We start from the raw sequence: 9131 nt of genomic DNA on the forward strand, positions 1-9131 counted from the left end.
CCCTCCCATCTGCTCAATATTGACTCCTAGGACCTTTTTTTTTTTTTTTTTTGTACCGTTTTCAGCCTCAAAAATATTCTCGTGCTCCCACAGCAAGCAGAGATCTTGAGATGGTGAAGAAAAGAAGCGCAAAGTATATTGGAAAGTTGCATCACTTTTCTTTCGATGGCACAAGACGCTATAACTGAAGTGCAGGGACGGGGACACAGACCGCAGAGGTGGGGAGGTCTGTGGATGAACAGTATTCGGGCGACTTGGTATCCAATGATTCATCAATATAACTAATATTTAATGAGTAATTGTGAGCTATAAAGTTTATTGTACGCCTCTAACCTACTGGGTGCTTGTGCAATTGTACAGGTGGGCTTTGTTCAGATATGGGAGATTTGTTGCAGATTTTTTTTTCTAAAAGTCTACAATTATAATGGAATATATACAGATGAATATCAGGGTATGCTGGGAGTTATAGTTCCTTCACATCTAGGGAGCACATCTGGAGCGCCATCTCCGGTCCCTTTGTGGTCATTACTCGTATAAGTGATATAGGAGGTGACTGCACCAGTGGATTTAGCTCTGGGAGCCTCAGGGTGACATTGTAATTGATGGGTTTGGTCTATGGATCAGTCCGCAGGATAAACCAGCAGCTGAGCCTCTCCGTAAACACAGCCCTGTTATCACCGATAACACCGGCCCAGAGGTTTAGACCTACGTCTGGCTTCTCAGCCACTGGACTTCCTGCAGGACCAGCTGCGGGGAGATGATAGGATCTGGAGGCCTCAAGACTTCCTCCCTGTATCTCTTCCATCTTATGGCTTCAAAATGGCAGCCCGTTATCAATCACTACAGTCTGGACGAAGTCTCTCGTATATCACACAGTCAGGGCTCAGTTATGGGAATTTGAGTGGAGATTGATCGCCTGCATTAGATATATTGCTACACTCCTCAGAACGAAGCGACTTTATCTCAGATCTTTATCGGGTGATCAGCAAGTTATTATCCCTGGTAAACTGGCTTCTTTTTTGTTTGGAAGTGCAAAAAAGCAGCCAGACATTTTTCCTAGATGCCATAAGTTCAATGCCCTGGTGAAGGTCAATGGATATATTGTGGTCTGCATTCATGGGCATATCATTTATTACATTTTGGAAGGTCAGTCTGAAGACTATGAGCCCATCATGTGCTAAGGAGGAGAAACGGCGCCCAACTGGGCATTTCTGCCTTTTCATAGAATCATAGAAACCTAGAATGTTCTCGTTGGAGGGAACCTCCGGGGTCATCGTGTCCAACCCCCTGCTCAATGCAGGATTCACTAAACCATCTCGGACAGATGTCTGTCCAGCCTCTATTTGGAGACTTCCATTGTTTTTCTTGATCGGTAGTAGTCTCCATATTCTGAAACTTTTGGCTTGTCAAAAGTTTTGAAAGTTCAGTTACCCTTTGAAGGGAACTTGACAGCAGGATCAACACCTATTTAACTAATTACATGGCTGCATTTGTCTTTTAACGGTGATTTTAGGCAACCACAAAATTCACAGTGTATTCGATTCTCACCTTTTCAAAGTCCTTTCTCAGCATATTCTCATAAATAGGACATGTCCATTGTACTTGGACCTATACCAATAGTATCAGGAGTAAAGTCTAACAGTACCTCCACCTACAATGTGCCGTTTCTAACCCTAGTTTCTTTGGACAGGGGCAATTAAGGCAAACACCCCTTAACCACCTCCGGCGTGCCTTTAATCTCTCTCGGAGGGTATAAGCACAGCTGATCTCGTCTTATGTAACCTCTGCATGTTTGTGTCCGTGTCAATTTGAGGAATTTGCAAAGACGGGAGGATTCTCGACACTCAGTTACAAAACTCTTTAAAGTCAGTTTACTGGCAATATCAGGACGTTGTGACTTGTAGTGCAACACACAGTAACGGACAAAAAAGAGGACACTTGGGAGAACCTGTTGCGAGGGCTGACCACATCCTGACCTCTCACATGCCAAAATATTGCATGCAAAATGAACAGGCTTACACCACTAGAGAAAACGCATAGGGACCTATCTGTTATGTAATGTGTCTTGTATAGAGACATCAAAGAGAACCCATCGTCACGTTCTTACATACGGCAGCCGTGCTATTGCTGTATAGGCTTTTGTCCCCCCCAATAAAAATGATATCGTCTTCATGTAGAGATCCGATGTGCCAATCTTAAGAAATCAAGCCGTATCTAAATCGCCTCCATTCGTGTAAATAGGGCTGAGCTGCAGTTTCTTTGCACGGCGGCTGGGACACCAACCAATTTAGCATCGCCTACGTTCTCAAGATCGGTGTTAGCATGTCGCCATATTTTTGCAAGACATTTGTAATTTGTCTCTATCCTGTATGAGATCGATCTCACTTGTAAATGAGGTGATCCCAGCAATAACATATTAGGGACACATCCATAATGTACCTATAAAAGTTGGAGTTTGGCTCGAGTTCACGTTGCATGGAAATGTTGGTCACCTAAATCACCATCGGCAAGATGAATAAAAAAAACTAAATTTGCATGCGGAAATGCAATCTCTTCCTTTGCTGAACCCATCGGCGTCTCAGTTTGGCTCATTATAAGTGCAGTCTCTTGTGACTCATTTCTAAGCTGTATTCTCAGGAACACAGGCTCAGCCCAAACATGGCTCATCATCTGCATGTGTCATAGGAGCACTTGAACCGTCTGTACCCTGAGCCACATGATTTATGTCATGATTTGTTTAGGGTAGTGCCATGATCTGTTCCTCTGTGACGGGAACTGATCAACCTAGTAAAATTCTCAGGTAAGACAGGCGTAGTTATTACATGCCAGAGATTGTATGCCCACAGGCCTCCGTGACGAACATCTAACCCTACATGTGTGCCGCCATTACTTTTCTAAGCTTAGCCCAGAAAACGATTGACCTCGGTATCATGATTTTTGGTTACTTGAAAGTGTGTATCTATAAGGCCACATTTTAGCCACACATTCATAACTCCATTGATGGTGCCATCTGACCCCCTTTGGTTGGACCTTCACCCACCAGAGACCTTCACTAGAGTGAGAAGGAGTCACTTTGAGCTCCGTTCCGGCAGAGTCCAACTTTTTTAGGCCTACACAAAAGTATAGTGACGCGCCCCTGGGCCTGTGTCGCGCTGCGTTGCGCACGCGGGAGCTTACCCGGAGCCGGATCTCTTGAGGGTTGTAGTCTTGTGGCGGTGATCCGGTCCGTGCCCAGGGAGTCAGACTAAGTGGCGCTGTATTAGCGGTAGATGTTGGACGACTACGCCACCCGTTGAGTACAGCTAAGGAGCTGCTGCTGCAGGGCAGACCGCTGAGGCCGGTGGTAGGATTGTGCAGCGTGATAGTATAACCCCCAACGGGAGGGGTATGGCCTCAGGGCAGCCGACGTGGATGATGGGGGTAGCAGGAACCACTCGGAGACGGTACGGTGTAGTTCAGGGTCTTTACTGGTGACAAAGATAGACCCTCCCGGAGTACTGGCTAGCGATTGGGGCCTGGTCAGTCCTTGAGCAGATGGGATCTCCCCTGGCCAGGCGGAGTTGTAGGCCTCCCAAACTAACGATACTCTTCCGGCTACCTTGCTAGAGGCGGGTATAAGTAGCCCACGTCCCTGAGTGTACCGTGTGGTGCTCACCCGTATGGCCGGTGACTCGGGGCCTTCTAGTAGCTTCCGCTCCACGACGGCGGTGCTGGTCCCACGCGTGTGACCGTGCCTTCGGGTTTCTGGGCCAGAGGACCTGCAATCCCCTGCCGGTCGGTTTCTGCTGCTGGATAGGAGTTAGTCCCCACAGCCTCGGACTCCGGGTCCGGTGATAACTTCTCAGTCAGGGCGAGCTCTGCAGCTGCCAGCCCCTGACTCCTTGTAGCACTGCTCCCACAGAGCTCCTGATGTTCTTTTCCTATATCTGCTTCTCTGTCTCTACTTCTTCTCTACTCACTAACCCTGCCTCAGCCCTAGGTTTATATAGGGGAAGTTCTTCCCCTCCCAGGACTGGGCAGGAGGTGTGGCATGCATAGGATCCCTGACCAAGAGACCTCCCACCTGCTCTCAGACGTAATATCTCTATCACTGTGGCAACCAGACCCCTGGGGTGTCACATTCCCCCCTAGTGAAATTTAGTACTCCGGGACTAAACATATTTTTTAGAAAAACATAACAAGGTATAAATAATAATAATACAATAAGAAAAACACATAAAGATGGTTACGGCGTGTCCGCAACCGGGTGCAGTTTTGAAGAAAAGCAAGGTGTCCATTTCACCAAAACAGGGAGACGTAACCAGGTAGGGGTCTGTCCTGCCCCGAGTCCTTAACAGTCTTTAGTCCATTCCTAGGTTACGCTCCAACCAATTGTACAAGGATTCCCGGTAAATCCACCAAGGACTCCTAAAAATAACTAGAAACACATAATTATACACAAGCAACAAGAAAAACAGGTAACCATAAATAAAACAACTTATACACTTCAAATCCTCCAACGTGCGGGTAACTGGCCTCTAGTGGCCCTAGTGGACCTACGGAGCTGACTGTCTAGCCCCGAACTACAGGGTGTAGGAACTGTCAAGGGTAAACTGGGCAGCTGTCCACGGGCCCTTTGGCTCACTAGAGGCATGGCAGGTTCACTATAAGCAGAGGGTTGATCCTCCTGGTCTGCTGGTGTGGGGTCTTCTGCCTCCTGGACCGGCTGTTCTTCCAGCTCTACCTGTTGCTCCGTAGGTGCTTGGGATGCTGGTTGGAGGAAGGTGAGTACGGGTACCACAACTGCGCCATTGACTTGAGTCCAAGACCGAGGGAAGTCTCCGAGCACAGTACTAACCATATCTTCCCTTTCCTCTACGGGTCGAGGGTCTTCTTGTTCCTCTTCAGGGTTCCGTAGCTGTTCGGGACACTTCTTCAGGTGATCCCGGGATACAATGGTTGTAGTTTCCCCTCCGTCTTTACTGATGGTACAGACCTTTGGGTTGTCGTGGCTTGAGGGCAGTACGATGTACGGGTCCTTCTCCCACTGGTCGTCCAACTTGTGGAGCCGCCTTTTCCTCTTCAAGACCTGCTCTCCGGGTACCAGGGGAACAGCGGGAGCATACTGGTTGTAAGTTTTCTCTTGTCTTTCCCTAGCTTGACAGAGAATTCGCTCCACGCTCTCCTGTACTTTCCGGTACTGCTGCTGCCTCTCTGTGTCCCAGTCTGCTTCTGGTGAAGTGTCCTCGGGTGTCAGGACTCCCATCTCCAGGTCAACAGGTAGCTTACCAGGTCTTGCCCTCATCAGGTAAGCCGGGGTACAGTTGGTGGAACCTACCGGGATGTGGTTGTATAGGTCCACTAGGTCGGGCAGCCTCTCAGGCCACAGACTGCGTTCTTCCAGGGGCAATGTTTTCAGAAGATCTATCGCCACCTGGTTCATTTTCTCACAAAGTCCATTAGTTTGCGGATGATAGGGTGTCGTCCTTATCTTCCGGCAGCCATATAGAGTGCAGAATTCTTGGAAGACCTCCGCTTCAAAGGCAGGTCCCTGGTCTGTCAACACTTGGTCCGGGTACCCGTGTGGACGGCAGAAATGCTGCTGGAAGGCTCTAGCTGCTGTTCGAGCTGTTAAGTCCTTGACGGGGACGACAACCAAGAACCGGGAGTAGTGATCCACGATGGTTAGTGCGTAGACGTAGCCACTTCTGCTTGGGGTCAGTTTTACATGATCCAAGGCTACCAGTTCCAACGGCTGCCGGGTGACGATGGACTGCAGGGGAGTCTTCTGGCTGGCACGGTCCTTCCTTCTTAGGTTGCACGGGCCACAGTCTCTGCACCACCTCTCGATGGTTCCCCTCATGCCTACCCAGTGGAACCGCCCGCGCAGCAGGAACTCCAGCTTCTTCCATCCGAAGTGTCCAGCCCCGTCGTGGTATGCCTCCATCACCACGGCTGCGTCTCTTCGTGGCACCACTACTTGCCAGATTAGTTCATGCGTCCGGGAGTTAACCATTCGGCGGCACAACTTCCCCTTATAAAGGAACAGTCGACTCTTCTCAGCCCACAGTTGCTTGGCTTCCTCCGGAGCGTCTGGGTCAAGGCGAGCCTCTGGCCGAGTCAGCATCTCCTTCACCAGTCGGACGGCAGGGTCACTGTCTTGCGTTTCCGCCCAGTTGTAGTGAGGCAAGGGATTAAACGTAGCAGCTTGCTTACTCCTTACCCGGTGGGAATACTGGATAGTCCCATGACGGTGGAACGCGGGGAGTTCGACTTCTTCCAGTCCCTCTGGATCTTCTCCTACGTCCGGTAGGTTTGGCATCCTGGACAGGGCGTCCGCGTTGGTATTGGAGCGTCCCGCCCGGTATTTGATTGTGAACTCGTAGTTGGACAGACGGGCCATCCATCTCTGCTCTAGGGCACCGAGTCTTGCTGTGTCCAGGTGTGTCAACGGGTTGTTATCCGTGTACACGGTGAACCGGGAGGAAGCGAGGTAGTGCTTAAAGCGTTCGGTGACTGCCCACACCACTGCCAGGAACTCTAGCTTAAATGAGCTGTAATTCTCAGGGTTTCTCTCGGTGGGTCGCAGTTTTCGGCTGGCGTAAGCGATTACTCGTTCTTTCCCCTGCTGGATCTGGGACAGCACGGCTCCTAGCCCGATGTTACTTGCATCGGTGTAGAGGATAAAGGGCTGGCTGTAATCAGGGTACGCCAGGATTTCATCCCCCGTGAGGGCCATCTTCAGCTGGCGGAAGGACTCTTCTTCTAACTTCTCCCATCTGAAGGGTGGCTTCTGGTTCTTGGCCTTCCGGGACTGGCCTATCAGGAGGTCCTGCATAGGAGCTGCCTTTTTGGTGAAACCGGGGATGAATCTGCGGTAATAGCCTACCAACCCGAGGAACTGCCGCACTTCCTTTACACTGGAGGGACTTGGCCATTCCTTAATTGCGGTGATCTTATCAGGGTCGGGAGCCACTCCATCAGCGCTCACCACGTGTCCCAGGTACTGCACCTTTGGTTTCAGGAGGTGACACTTGGAGGGTTTCACCTTTAGGCCGTAGCTTGCCAGAGCTTCGAACACTTCCGCCAGGTGTTTCAGGTGGTCCTCATACGTCTTGGAATATACGATGACATCGTCCAGGTACAGCAGGACCGTCTCGAAGTTTCTGTGGCCCAGACAGCACTCCATTAATCGTTGGAAGGTTCCTGGTGCGTTGCAGAGTCCGAACGGCATGCAGGTAAACTCGCTAAGTCCCATCGGGGTGGTGAATGCGGTCTTCTCCCGGTCCGCCTCTGCTACAGGAACCTGCCAGTACCCACTAGTGAGATCCAAGGTAGAGAAGAAGTTAGCAGATCTTAAAGCAGCCAAAGACTCCTCTATCCTTGGTAAGGGGTACGCATCCTTGTGTGTGATACGGTTGATTTTCCGGTAATCTACACACATGCTCATGGTGTTGTCTTTCTTTTTGACTAAGACTAGTGGAGCTGCCCAGGGGCTACAGCTATCCCTGATCACCCCAGCCTCCTTCATGTCTCTAAGCATCCCCTTGGCGTGTTGGTAGTGTGCAGGGGGTACGGGTCGATACCTCTCTTTTATGGGAGGATGGTCTCCCGTGGGGATGTGGTGTTCTACCCCCTTGACTCGCCCGAAGTCTAACGGGTGTTTACTAAACACTCTCTCGTACTCTTGAACCACCCGATAGACTCCCTGTTTCTGGTGTGAGGGAGTGGAGTCAGTACCCAAATGTAGTTGCTGACACCAGTCCTCCGTTGTTTTCTGAGAGCCGTTACCTTCCTCCGGGGAAGATGGAGGCAAGGGTTCTACGGACTGTATGGAATCTTGATTGATGGTATACAATTTGGCTAGCGTGGCATACCGGGGCAGGTACACTTCCCTCTTCCCGATATTTATTATGCGAACGGGCACCCTCCCATGGCGTACATTGACCACCCCCCGTGCTGTCAAAATGGTGGGCCTACTGTCTGAGTAAACTGGTTCTACCATTGCCTGGTAATCTCTACCTCTCAGACCAATAGCTGCCCGGCACCAAATCATCATTTCACTTTTCGGGGGCATGGCAATAGGGAAAGGGTCACACATTCGCACGCTACCAATCTCACCACCGGAGAGTTCTAGCTGTTGCCGTCGCATCAGTGCCCGGATCTCTTTCTGGAGCACTCGCTGCTGGCCGGAGCTGGCGTTCTTGGCAACCTGCTGTAAAAGGAAAATCACCTCTGCAAGACAATTTTCAATTACATTAGTTCCTAGAGTTATCTTTGGGTGACTCTCGTGTTTGTCAATGTCTACAATGATCAGTCCCTGTGCTGCCAGTTCGACTCTACCGATTTTAATGGTCACCTCTTTAAATCCAATCTGTGGCACGGGCTGACCATTGCTGGCGATGATACTCAAGTCGTCGTCAGGGTAGCGGGTGATATCCGAGTCATTCCAGTACTGCTTGAAGAGCACGTACGGGATGGTGGTGACCTGTGACCCGGTGTCCAGTAGGGCACTCATAGGAATGCCATCCAGTACCACGGGTAAGACTGGACGTCCTCCCACATATTTGTCGCGCCAGTTCGATGGGCCTGGTGATCTTTTTCCTGGGGGTTGGCCCTCTACCCCAGGTTGTGCCAGTTTAAAGGACAGTACCTTGCCATATGTCCGGGTTGATTGCAGCGGCGGCAGATGGGTCGTCCGTCCTCGTTGTATCGGTCGCTGGGTCTTCCTCTGGCCGGTGGGGTCCTCCTTGGTCGACGCCACGGGATGTCCTCCGGTCCGGATGCCAGCTGGATCTTCCCTGGAGTGGAAACCTGTAAATACTGCACAGTTCGGGTTAGCGCGGCAACGCTTTTAGCTAGCTCTTGGACCTGATGGTGCAGGTCTGGAGCCGGGTCATTGTTCAAAGCCTGCGCATCAGCTCCCACAGGCCCTGCCGACAAGGGCGCCGCCTCCTGGTGGTAAGTGGTAGTGGGGCGTCTGTGGGTCACAACGCCACCTGGTGCCGGTTCTCGGAGCACCCGGATGGCTCTGTCCTTGAACTGTGCAAATCCCAGATGAGGGTCCTGTAAGGCCATTGCCCGCAACTAGGTTCGGTGGCATTGCAATATAAACCCTCTATAAATTGTTCAGTCAACAGCCTGTCCTCGTC

Source organism: Phyllobates terribilis, unplaced genomic scaffold (genome assembly GCF_046119375.1).
Source record: "Phyllobates terribilis strain yellow unplaced genomic scaffold, ASM4611937v1 Scaffold_14__1_contigs__length_39327217, whole genome shotgun sequence".
NCBI lineage: Eukaryota > Metazoa > Chordata > Amphibia > Anura > Dendrobatidae > Phyllobates > Phyllobates terribilis.